The sequence below is a fragment of the Scyliorhinus canicula genome, chromosome 13 (assembly GCF_902713615.1).
Source record: "Scyliorhinus canicula chromosome 13, sScyCan1.1, whole genome shotgun sequence".
Lineage (NCBI taxonomy): Eukaryota > Metazoa > Chordata > Chondrichthyes > Carcharhiniformes > Scyliorhinidae > Scyliorhinus > Scyliorhinus canicula.
The window spans coordinates 154,738,582-154,750,661 of record NC_052158.1 but is presented as its reverse complement, the minus strand read 5'-3'; positions in this window follow the sequence as shown (position 1 = coordinate 154,750,661).

Sequence of the window (12,080 nt, the reverse complement as noted above, 5' to 3'; positions counted from 1 at the left end):
ATGGCAGCGCGTAGACCTGCTCCTTTGGTACTGCTGACCTGGCCAGGCTTCCTGATGCTGTCTATGAGAGGCGGGGCATCTTGTTCCCCCGAGCGGGTTGGAGAACAATCAGCAGGGTCAGCGGCTGTCAGCATGGGCAGCATGACCAGGAAGACCACCGTCTAATGTCGGAAGACGACCAATTACGTCCAGTGACCTACAACGGTAAGTTACCACCTCTCTCCTGTCATCAGTTCCATCTACCACCACTCAAATTCCAAACCCCCCCCCCCCCCACCCGTCTCCCCCCAATCCACTGTCTGACACGTGGCACCCTCCCCACATCTGAACTTTGTGCTTGTTCCTTACAACCCCGTGGGACCCACAATCACAACCCTTCATGTCCAGGTGCCGTACCCACACATGCCACCTGCTATAAACCCCCCCCCCCCCCCCCCCCCCCCCCCCCCCCCGTGACCCATCAATCGTGTGGCTCACAATGCCTTCTCCTTGTCCCCGCAGGGGAAGCTAAGCCCATAATAAACGGGAAGGCAGCAAGACAGGTGCGGCATGCCAGAGATCCGAGCCCTCACGCACTATGAGGAACAGACCATGGAAACAGCGGAGTTACCCGAGGAGAGCGTGAGTCGAGCTCCGAGGAGACCACCGGTGATACGTCACAGCTCTCACCCAGACTTTGGTATAAGCTGAGGAGCACCAGACCTTTCCTCGCAGCGAATGATCATCACTCTCCTGCCTTGTACACTGACCCGCTGGCAACGCCGACATAGGCCCATCACCCACTCTGGAGTGATGTCGCACAGATCCTTGGAGGGTGGAAAAGTGTGGTCAGGGAGGGGGCGGAGTGATGGGGAGGTTGGAATGGGGGAAGTAGGAAATGGGGGGGGTAACAGTAGGAAATAGGGTGGTGGGGCAAGGGTGTAATTAGGGGGTAAAGGGGGCAATGGCGGGGGCTGTTGAGCTAACCGGCACAGCCTTGTCCTAGGGGAATCACGAGACGATGAATACCTCCCTGGACCACCTCACATGCCAGACCCTCGCCGTTCTTCCCTCCATCCTCCGGCTCCTTCTCGGGCTCGTCCTCCATGATGACCCGGTGATATAGACTTATACATGTGCAGGGCGGGAAAACGTGACAGCCGAAGCTTTTTCACAAAAGTGATAAAGAGAAGGCTCGATGGTGGAAGACAAAGAACTGAAATGGGCTATATTACTCTAAATGCTTGCCTGTTTTGATTTTATAAAATGCATGTATGTTTATTGGAGTGTTAGTAATGTGTAAGCGAAAAGATTTGAAAAATGAAATAATCTTTGAAGTTAATGGTTTATTTATTTTTTCTAGGGGGGAGGTGTCATGTGAATGTCACTTTAAGAAAGGTTTTGTTTGACCACGTGGCTTGTAGCACGGCTTCAGTGATGCAATTTGTGGGTGGAGCTCGGCTGTGGCTGCCAGGTGACAGGGGGTTTAGTGTTTTGATTTCATTTTTGGTTTGTTAGTTTGGACTGCAGAAGAAAAAGGACTGTGTTAAGAAGCAGTGTTTCCCTGTTTTCTCTGTTTTTACTTTAAAGCTGTTCCAGTGAACTGAAAGCACATTGGGTGTGGCAAACTGCCTTGGTAACTTTAAAGATGGAGCTGCTTTCTGGAAGGAGTTTGAATCTGCTGGTTGGAGGCTGGACCAGAATTTCAGGGAAAGGATCATTTCCATTCAAGTGAAATTACAGTGTGCTGGGCCACGCCCTTGTAAGGGGTTTTGGTTTATTGGATTTTGTATTGAATTGGAACAGTTACTAAGGGGGATTCATCAAGAGTTATATACGTAGATAACTATAGCTGTTGTGTGTTTTTTCATGTTTGTAATTGATAACAAATTCTTGATGAGCGTTTTACATATGTTAACTACATTCTTATAATAAACTTTGTTTTGATGGAAGAGCCTAGGAAGTCGGATGTATCACACCTGAAGCGAAGGCTCTTGTGCTCATCCTAGCCAAATTCAACATAAAAGTTACAGGCCAGGTGAGCTTCATAATACACTTTGGAGTTTCTGAGCCCTGGCACACAACAAAAGTCACAACCGTTACTTACCATAGTGAAACATAAAGGTCCTTTTCGTTATCGGAAACTCCCATTTGGGATAACTTCGACACTCACATGACACCTCCCCCCAAGAAAAAATAAATAAACCATTAACTTCAAAGATTATTTCATTTTTCAAATCTTTTCACTTGCACATTACTAACACTCCAATAAACATTCTTTTTCAGAGATCCATGGATCAAATTCTGAGTGGGCTGTCTGGTATACAATGTTACCAAGATGATATTCACAAATTCTGAGTGGGCTGTCTGGTATACAATGTTACCAAGATGACATTCTTGTCACAGGTTCAAATGATGAAGAACATAAGGGATTTGGAAGCTAGTCTCGCACAATTACAAAGTCACAATCTTGGATTCAAAAAGGAAAAGTGGGCAATTTTTAAGTCTTCTATGAACTATCTGGGTCATGATGTGGAGATGCCGGCATGGACTGGGGTGAGCACAGTAAAAAGTCTTACAGCATCAGGTTAAAGTCCAACAGGTTTGTCTGGGTCATATCATTGACAAGGACACTTTACAGAACCAAAGAAGATGGCTGTGATCTTCGATGGTCCACGTCCAAAGAATGCGACTGCGATGCAGTTTAGGTCATTTTTAGGATTGTTAATAAGGCAAGTCTGTTGCTCTTGCAGAAAGCTGACAGGGACACATCAGGCCGAATGGCCTCCTGATCTGCTGTAACCACCCTGTGCTTCTACTTCCTGTCTACCAGGTATCATTGGCTATGGACAACCAAAAAAACCAGGACTGACATGGGTTGGGATTCATCTGATCTCTGTATGTGTGAACATTGTAAATTGTTCAGTATTTCAAAAAGGACACTTGCTGATTTTACACACTGACCAAAGGGAAGCCTCAAACATTGAGGGCTGGATACTCTGCTGCCTGACACCGGCAGAGAGATCCACCATTCGCTGGAGAATCCAGCATCATCATCGGTTCTGGACCCCCTTTGGCGGTGGTATTGAGGTTTGCGCCCCACACCAGCGAGAGGATGCAAATAGGTCAAAGTGACCATTTACATCCTATTAACAGTCTGGATACCAGATTCCCCATTTTCCATCTTTAAGGTGGAAAGTCCATCATGGGTTCCCCTCCCCCCTTAATGTAAATCCTGTACAACCCACCCCCACCAGATACCCCCGCCACCCCCCCCCCCACCATACTCCCCATCAGAGCCTCCACCAGAGCCCCCCACCAGAGACACCCCCCATATCAAAGACCCCCATAACAGTGACCCCACCATAACAGAGTTCCCCTCCCCCATAACAGAGACCCCTACTGAGGGAAGAGCACTTTACTGCTTTTGAAGTGGTCAAGAGCTGTCAATCAAAGCTGGATGTTTATAAACATTATGGTTAGTTGCACAGCAGGTTACATGAGAGCCATTCAAGCACGAAGGGAAATAAAATTAAACAATCCAGACATCTGGTTATCTGGAAGTTGTCAATCACAGCCTAGTAAAATCAATTTTCCATTGATGTGAATGAAAACCTTGTAGGTCAAAATCTGAAGGGGTTTAAAGCCTGGAGATGTGATTTTCACTTTTTGGGAAATTACAGGTGCTGCTTTCACTGCCTGAGGCAGCAGGTGCAGAGGACAGGTTGAGTTTTCAGACAATTATTTTTTTTCACTGTCTCTGTCTGGGCTGCTCTCCAGCTTCAGACAGGGGTCTCTGTGATGGGGGCTCTGGGTTGGGGGGTCTCTGGTGGGGGCTCTGTTATGGGCGGGTCTCTGGTGGGGTTCTATGTTATGGGGGTCTCTGGTGGGGTCGGTCGGAGTGGGCTTTGACACACCCTTGTACTGTTGTGGGGGGGTGACCCACCAAACCTCACGGTGGGGTGGGGCAGAGTTGTGTTGCGTGGGAAACGGGGTCAGCCGGGACCTCACTATCGGGCTGCCTGCTCAAAATGGTGGCCTGTTAGCAGGATTCGCAACGGAATCCCTTGCATTCCCCGACAAGGGTTGTTGAATCGCCTCTGGGCACCGCGCCCAGCGCAAATCAGAGATGGTCTCTCTCTGCTAGGAGAACATGTTCTCCGAATCGTTCAGCCAGCAGGAAGCCATTCAACCCTCACAGCAACCTAGAAATAGATGGAAAACAACAAAGGTTCATTTAATTCAACCTTGAGCATCCTGATGGTCGCCTGTTTCAATATCGGAGGAATTGATTCATCACTGAGATCCATCTCGATTAATGAGTCTACAATGGACACTGAAATGAGGTGTGGAAAAGGCCCAGATGGACAGAGTCAACAATTCCTCTCCAATCCACACTCCACACGTCACGGGTGGAATACTTTGATTTTCTTTCTAAGTGTTGTCTGTGGAGGGCAGTCCGCCGGCATCTTTACCAAACTTTCCTGTTGCATTTTTAAACATTTAAGGAAAGAAAAAAATTGCTGGGCAGGTCCCACAAAGTCTGGTGGGGTGGGGGCTGATTGAGCCCAAAGCCTCCGACCCACCAGAAACCTCAGCACCTGTCAGCTCAGGGTGACCTGATCTGAATAAATAAAAATAAAAACACAAATACCCGACAGGCACCCTGCAACCCCACCCCCCACAGACATGGAATCCCCCGCAGGGAACGTCCACCCCCTGCAAAACCAGGTAACACCCCCACCCAACATAGAAACCACCCCTTAGCCTCCCCAAAGGAAGCCCCCTGGTGGCACTGCCTGGGTACTACCCAGAGATGACCCTGTCTCCCCAGCAACTTCTGTTACAAAACCTGTTGTAAGCCCCCCCCCCCCCCCCACACCCCCAACGTGATGTCACTGCTACGGGTGGGGTGAGGGGACCTCCCTACGTGGAGGGATATTACTGCGGGGAGGTCGCTAAGTCATCAAAAGAGGAGACTAGTGAATCAATGGCAGGGCTAGCTCGGTACTGGAGAGGTGGAGATGACAACAGTGTGACTGGAAGCCAGTGACCAGTGGTGAACCACAGGGACCGGTGCTGGGTCCTCTGTTATTCGCCATTCATATAAACGATACAGGTGACTGTGTGGGAGGTATAATCAGTAAGTTTGCGGATGCCACAAAGATTGGCCGGGTGGCTAACAGTGAGGTTGAGGGTTTTGGGTTACAGGGAGATATAGACGAGATGGTCAAATGGGCAGATAAGTGGCAGATGGAATTTAACCCTGAAAAATGTGAGGTGATACACTTTGGAAGGAATAATTTGACAAGGAAGTATTCAATGAACGACAGGACACTGGGAGGTTCTGAGGAACAAAGGGACCTTGGTGTGTTTGTCCATAGATCTCTGAAGGCAGAAGGGCAGGTTAATAGGGGGGTGAAAAAGGCACATGGGACACTTGCCTTTATCAATCGGGGCATAGATTACAAAAGCAGGGTCATGCTGCAATGGTATAGAATTTGGCGAGGCCACAGCTGGAGCACTGTACGCAGTTCTGGTCGCCACATTATAGGAAGGATGTGATTGGACTGGAGGGGGTGCAGAGGAGATTCACCAGGATGTTGTCTGGGATGGAACGTTTAAGTTATGAAGAGAGATTGGATAGGCTTTAGTTGTTTTCGCTGGAGCAGAGAAGACTGAAGGACGGCCTGATCGAGATGTACAAGATTCAGAGGAGCATGGACAGGATGTATGGGAGCAGCTGTTCCCCTTAGTTGAAGGGTCAGTTACGAGAAGACATCAGTTCAAGGTGAGGGGCAGGAAGTTTAGGGGGAATTTGAGGAAAAACTCAGACGGTGGTGACGGTCTGGAATGCACTGCCTGGGAGGGTGGTAGAGGCGGATTGCCTCATAGAATGATAACACTTATTGTCATGAGTAGGCTTCAATGAAGTTATTGTGAAAAGCCCCTAGTTGCCACATTCCGGTGCCTGTTTGGGGAGGTCGGGACATCCTTCAAAAAGTACCTGGATGAGCACTTGGCCCGTCTTAACATTCAAGGCTATGGGCCAAATGCTGGCAAAATGGGATTAGGTAGGTAGATCAGGCGTTTTTCACCTTTGGGTGACTCGATGATGTGCAGGACCTCGTATGCACTGTGTGATACTATAATTTGGTGGGTTCTTAACACCGGCCCCTCCGCCATTCCCAACCTCCAAAAATGGGGACGGAAAATTCTTTCCCCATCTCAAATTACTCAGATTCCGTCCATACGTGGTTACGTATGTGAATAAGGGCGACTTAAAAAAATTGTTTTTGCCTCCAGCCATATTTTTTATAAGAAAAATGTTTCCATCACCTTCCAAGATGATCCAAGAATAACGGAGTGATGTGCCCAAGTCCGGGAGTGAGGCTTGAACTCACAACGTCCAACGCACGCTGAGCCAAAGGACTGACCATTGTCCTGGGGCCCCTGATTTCCACTCTGTGCCGTCTTTTGATATTCCATTTTGTTATGGGAAAGGTGTTTTCAGAACCCCGAAATGTATCATGGAGTTCAACCAACCTCTCCCTTTAATGGATTGTTGCTTTTGAAGCACACGGCATGTTCTCCAGGTGTGGTATTACAATTATGGACACGTGGGTTTTTAAACACAAAACAATGTTTATTCCATGAATTCAACTTAACCTTTTAAATAAACATTGGATAACTCACCACCCCTTACTTCAAAGATAACCCCAAAAATAATACAACCCTAAATAATCCTTCAGTTGTTCCTTTAAACATCCAAAAGACTTAACACCTTTAAACAGAAACACATCAGGTTAAAGACATTACTATTATGAGTTTAAATCACCCAAATGATTCAGAGATAGTCTTTCCTGGCAGAGATCACAGCAGGTCCAGCTCACTGCAAAACACAGACACACCCAAGCTCTGTTCCTCAAAACTGAAAACCAAAAACAGAAGTGAGCTCAGCTCAGCCCCACCCTCTGACATCACTTCAGTAATATGAACTGCTCCATTTCTTAAAGGTACATTGCTGAAACATCCATTTCTTAAAGGTACTCTCACATGACAATTTCCAGCTTGGTTCCCTATTCCATTTGGGATCCTGTGTTATTCATAATATTCCCCTCTCTCCCGCTCATCCCTATCAACTCGCCCTTCCTCCCCCGATCACTTCTCCAGTCATAATGCTCCAATCACCATGAGTGTGGGGAAGGCTTGAAAGGGCAGTTGGTCTTTTAGGATCCAACAGTTTGACATGTTTATATTTCTTACCGTGTACATTGACCGACGGAGAGGCTCATTAAGCTTCTTAATGTACTAGGATCATATTTTATCTCGTCTCCACCTTACTCCTCTCACCTCATAGTAATGAGTTGCTTTCCTGTTAGACAGTAGCTGTAACAGTACTCAAACTGGTGCAACAGCCCTTGACCTGCTCTCTGTTGCCTTCAGGAACTCGCCATTGACACTCCCTTGATCTCCCCACACTTATGCCCAGGGGAGGCATTGGCGTAGTGTTATTGTTGCTGAACCAGTGACCCAGAGACTAAGGGGAACAAGGGGAAGATGGTGAAATCTGAATTCACTAAAAATCTGGAATTAAATGTCCGATGAAACCATCACCGTTTGTCGTAAAAACCCCATCAGGTTCCCCTTTATGGAAGAAAATCTGTCGTCCTTACCTGGTGTAGCCGACATGCGATTCACAGCAATGCAGTTGACTTTTGAATGCCTTCAGGGTAATAAAGGCAACCAGCGATGCCCACATCCCGTGAATGAAGAAACAAAATGCCTGACCTGCCGTCTGTAGGCATTGACCTTCCCTGTGTAATCCAGTGAGGTAGCATGGCTCCTTTAAGGGACGATACTTTGTGGGCCACAGGGCGGGTCCTGGGCCTTTGGGAATGGAACATGTGAATGTTAACATATCAAGCGGCTAGGTGCAGATCTGGCTGTTAGCCAGAGTTCTGGCCAGATTTATCCGAGGAGCCGCTGGAGCAAGACTTGTGTGGTAGTTGTGCTGCCCTGTGCAAATAGTTCTTCTTAGTTAAATAAACCTCTGCTATGTTTTAACACCTCGCAATATAACATCCAGCTTCCTCCCTCTGTCCACCGCGGGCCTCCGTGGGGCTGGTCTTTCACCCCCTCCCTTGGTCAGCCATACCCCGATTCCGCTTTCACAGCCAGCATCCGATTCAAGATTCAATGCCTCCTCTCTCCTCGCCCAGTAAAGTTGCCGAAACACACTCCAAACCCACCATAACTACCATGCCTGCTGCATGCCACCTTTAACCAGTCATCAATCTGAAGTCATTTATTTCACTACCAATCCCAAGGGTAAAGATCAACCTGGCAACGTTGTGTTTCAATGACAATGTACAACTTGCCAGTCCATTAAAAATAGATGCTCACCGCTTGCCGTCGAGAATCTCTATCCTCCCTCAATCTGCCGCCAACTTTATAACCAACATTCATCCCGCCATTGGGAAGCTGACATTTTGCCTCCTCTAGCCCACCTTGATCTTCATAATACTCTCCCTAATAATGACACCAAACCACAACTGGAGATATTAGGATAGGTGGCCAAAGGCTTGATCAAAATGTAAGTTTTATGGAGAGTTTTAAAGGGAGAGGGAGAGATGGTATTGGGGAGGAAACTGTATTGCGCAGACCTGGGAGGTTTAGGGCCAGTGATGAAGCATTGAAAGTCAGGGATGGGCAGCACGGTGGCCTAGTGGTTAGCACAACCGCCTCACGGCGCTGAGGTCCCAGGTTCGATCCCGGCTCTGGGTCACTGTCCGTGTGGAGTTTGCACATTCTCCCTGTGTCTGCGTGGGTTTCGCCCCCACAACACAAAAATGTGCGGAGTAGGTGGATTGGCCATGCTAAATTGCCCCTTAATTGGAAAAAATAATTGGGTAATCTAAATTTTTTTTAAAAATTAAAAAAAAAGAAAGTCAGGGATAAGCTGGAGACCAGAATTGAGGGAGATCTTGGATGGTTGTGGAACCAGAGAAGGATATTGAGATTGGGGGGGGGGGGGGTGGGTAGGGGTGTGGCGGAGTGGGGCAGGGGTGCAAAGTTTTGGGGAATTTAAAAGCAAGGATGATGAAATTTACAGTCCAGCGTCACAATCGATTGGCAGTTGAATCTGAGATCTGCTGTTCCTTGTCGGGCTGGTTTGGCCTGGCTGATTACTTCCGGATTGGGAAAGGTTTTAAGGGATCCCAAACCAAGAGCAGTTACCACCTGTAGCTGTACCTGGAAAGCAGCAACGTGGCCTCAATCAGGACCTCCCTTAACTCTGTTTCTTATTGTATGTCATGACCAAACTTTTAAGAGCATGGGTTCTGTGTTTGGAGAAAACCAGGAACCAGGAGATGATGGATTCCGTGTTTGGCCGGGCAAGAAGCTTGTGCTAACCTAGGCCCGTTCCCCTTTGTGCTCCTGCCTCTTTGATGTGCGAATATTGTATGGTGGCTGGCAGGGGTCCAACTTGGCGTGTGTCTTGCATTGTTCGTAAGGAAAAGGAACATTCTGTGCGAGGTCAGGCACACTCCTCTCTCCCCATCACCTCAGTTAAAAAAAAACCCTGGTCAATTTTAGAAACTGACATATTCCACTAAAGGGTACAATGACCCAGTAATATCTCAGCTTGTTTGTTCACTCATTCATGTCATTCTCCTCTTCAATTATTTCTAATATAAGTCAACTTTTTAACAGAACCCATATTTTCTGAAGTAGGTAAACAAACTTTGAGATAATTTATGTCCACAATTGTGTTACAATCTCAGGAAAAGAATTCAAAGCTGCTTGAGACACATGTGCTAACTCCGTGTTATCTTGCACCTTCATGCAGGTGAGTTGAGGGACGGTTAAAACGCAGCAACAAACATTGTTCCTGCTTTGCAAATATTAGGAGCATTACACACCCACAGTTGAAGTCTGACTGAGCCCTCGTGAAGCCTTTACCTTTACCAATGTATGCCAAACTCAGCTATGCAAGGCACGTTCCTCCCTCATACACACATGCATACGTGGAAATGCATATTCACACATGGTTACACATACACAGGACATGGTTACACATACACAGGACATGGTTACACATACACAGGACATGGTTACACATACACAGGACATGGTTACACATACACAGGACATGGTTACACATACACAGGACATGGTTTTCCCACCGTGTCACACCCGGCGACGAGTGACTTGAGGCCACGACCCAAATCAGGGGTCACGCTGGCAGCTAATCCTTGCACGAGTTTCCTGACTCATTTAAATATTCCGCCGACGTATTACCCTGGCAACGGCTTCAACTGGGCACCATTTAGTACTGGTTTCCACAATCATGGATCAAGCGTGATGCCACCTTAGGGAGTCTCGGAGGACATTAGAATCCCTGGATGGTCAGGGACATGATAGGGTAGTACCCTGGCAACTGGGCACCTTGGCAGTGTCAGGGTTCCAGCTGCACCTCCAGGGTCAGGGCGGGCGGGGGGGGGGGGGGGGTCCATACCCATGAAAGGGGTGGTTGGGGGGCATTTGAGGGGGACTACAGGAAGGTTGGGGGAGGGGGGTAAAGGAATGTTCCTGAATGTAGGGGGGTCATGAAAGGTCGGAGGGCGTAGAGGTCAGGGTAGCCGTCCAAAATGACATCCCGATCTGTGAGGAGCCGGTCCTGCTGTCGAGCTCAGCTCCCCAGTGTCAGAAAGCTTTCAAAGTGTGGCCTCAATGGGGAGGAAAAACCCAAGGCCCAAACAACCGGCTAAGTGCTGTTGAACAGTGGCACAAATCTCGGTATTTCAGCCGTCTCAAAACACCCGCCAAATGCAACCAAAACCAGACTTTGAGATTTTTCTGGTGAATCACACCCGCAAATACCTGCAAATACACGCACAAGCTTATGCACATAGACGCACACATAAGCATAGACACGTTGGTGCACATACATGCAAATGCACACATACTTGCATGCAAATGTATGCCATACCCAAACACACATTCATGCACACAAGTAGACACATGTGCATACATTCACACACGCACAGATACATTGATACACCTGCACCAACACAGATACATAGTCGCCAAATGATAAACATGTGCTTGCACGAACTCACACACAAGCACACACATGCACACATATGTAAGAAGCAATAAGATATGATTAGTTTAATTTAATTCACTCACAATCTTTAGTGGTGTACCAGAGAAAATGATATTCTATGCATTATTCTATGCAAATTTTACACATAAAGTTAAGATGCTCTGCTGGTTAGAAGGGTTGTTAACTCAGGTTACATAGGAAGGGACGTTGGTGGGTGAATTTTGCAAGTGAGATTAGGAGAGTTGTATTATTATCACAGGTTTCGTGCTATTTGCCGTTGTTGTGAAGCGGTCCATTCACCTCAGACAGCGAATGAGCTTTCTCCTGGTTTAGCACAGGGCTAAATCGCTGGCTTTGAAAGCAGACCAAGGCAGGCCAGCAGCATGATTCAATTCCCGTACCAGCCTCCCCGAACAGGTGCCGGAACGTGGCGACTAGGGGCTTTTCACAGTAACGTCATTTGAAGCCTACTTATGACAATAAGCGATTTTCATTTCATTTCCTGCTGTCTCCTGTCGGTTTAAGTAGATTGAGAGGGAGCTTGGAAGGTGTGTAGACATTATGCCAAATGTTTTTTCTTTCCCTCGCCTCCAAATTATACAAGGACATCCAGTTAGCAATGTTCCGCTAGTCTATGAGGTTTACCGCTTCCGCAGGCCAGAGTATAACCACCTCACTGTGATCTCGACACAACGCAAGCACCTTCTAAGCAGGTCTCCTGCCCATAAGGCTGGTGGGACAGACTTTCACAGTTAATGCCATTCATTGGTTTTGCAACTTGGGGAATTTGGCCGAGCCTTTGGAAATCCCCGCCCTTACCGTCGGGTAGATGTTTCCAGAACGGTCTGGGGGTGACGGCGCGTGGCAATCGTTCTGACTGGTGGGCACAGACGAACAATGGGCAAGTGCTGGGACTGATTTGCTATGCAGCGAATTTCTCGGTTCTGTCTGACCGCAGGGCAGATACAGCAGCTCTGTTTGCTCAACC